The sequence below is a fragment of the Halyomorpha halys genome, unplaced genomic scaffold (genome assembly GCF_000696795.3).
Source record: "Halyomorpha halys isolate HHAL.00 unplaced genomic scaffold, Hhal_1.1 Scaffold742.1, whole genome shotgun sequence".
In the NCBI taxonomy this organism is placed as follows: Eukaryota; Metazoa; Arthropoda; class Insecta; order Hemiptera; family Pentatomidae; genus Halyomorpha; species Halyomorpha halys.
Window position 1 is genome coordinate 166,104 of NW_027115923.1, and position 669 is coordinate 166,772.

Consider the following 669-nt stretch of genomic DNA (forward strand, 5'->3'; position numbering starts at 1 on the left):
TTCTATATCTTTTCTCCCAACCTTACATTCGTAACCCTGAAAATGCAGAATCGAGTACTTCTGTGATATATGGCGTAACCACCCTCTTTATAAGTGTATTCTCTTGAGCTTGGTTTTAATATGCCTTAGAGTTGGGAGAAAAATAAGAAATAAAGCCCTAAAAGGATATACAGCCTTTTTTTCCACCACGAAAATAAAAACCAACGAAATACCACGTATGGTAGGTAGTGACGTTGTTTGGGATATATATTGATGTTCAATCTGATATTAAAAAGACCTCTATGGTTTACAATTTTTGAACTACTCTTCAGATGAACTAACTCTCAGTAAGTTTAAAAATGGCAAGTTAAATGTTCTGTTGTTTATTTATTTAGGGCAACTAGATTTTTATTAAATATGCAATTAGTATTTAATCAAAAAGTTAAGGTTACTAATTCTGTAGCGTGCCGGTTACAGTTCCTAAAGAATGGAGCCTTCTGAATTGGTTTCTCAGTTTAGTTCCAACAATGAATAAGATACAAAATTTATTTGGTATGCATTTTTTGATTTCCAACTATTTCTGTTTACATAGTGAATATATAAAATGATGATATTGTAACTTTTTTTTTTACTGATGTTGGATAGCATTGTTAATCTAATAATAGAACACTAAAATATCATTGATATATA

At 30.2% G+C, this 669-nt stretch overlaps 1 protein-coding gene across 1 annotated transcript in view; it reads left to right on the forward strand.

The window, feature by feature from the left end:
• Positions 1–315: 315 nt before the first annotated feature.
• The window catches only part of LOC106685787 (coiled-coil domain-containing protein R3HCC1L), a gene marked incomplete at its 3' end in the record, with an annotated part of 8,632 nt that continues 8,278 nt past the window's right edge, over positions 316–669 (forward strand). The window contains 1 exon segment of the mRNA XM_014428700.3: positions 316–531.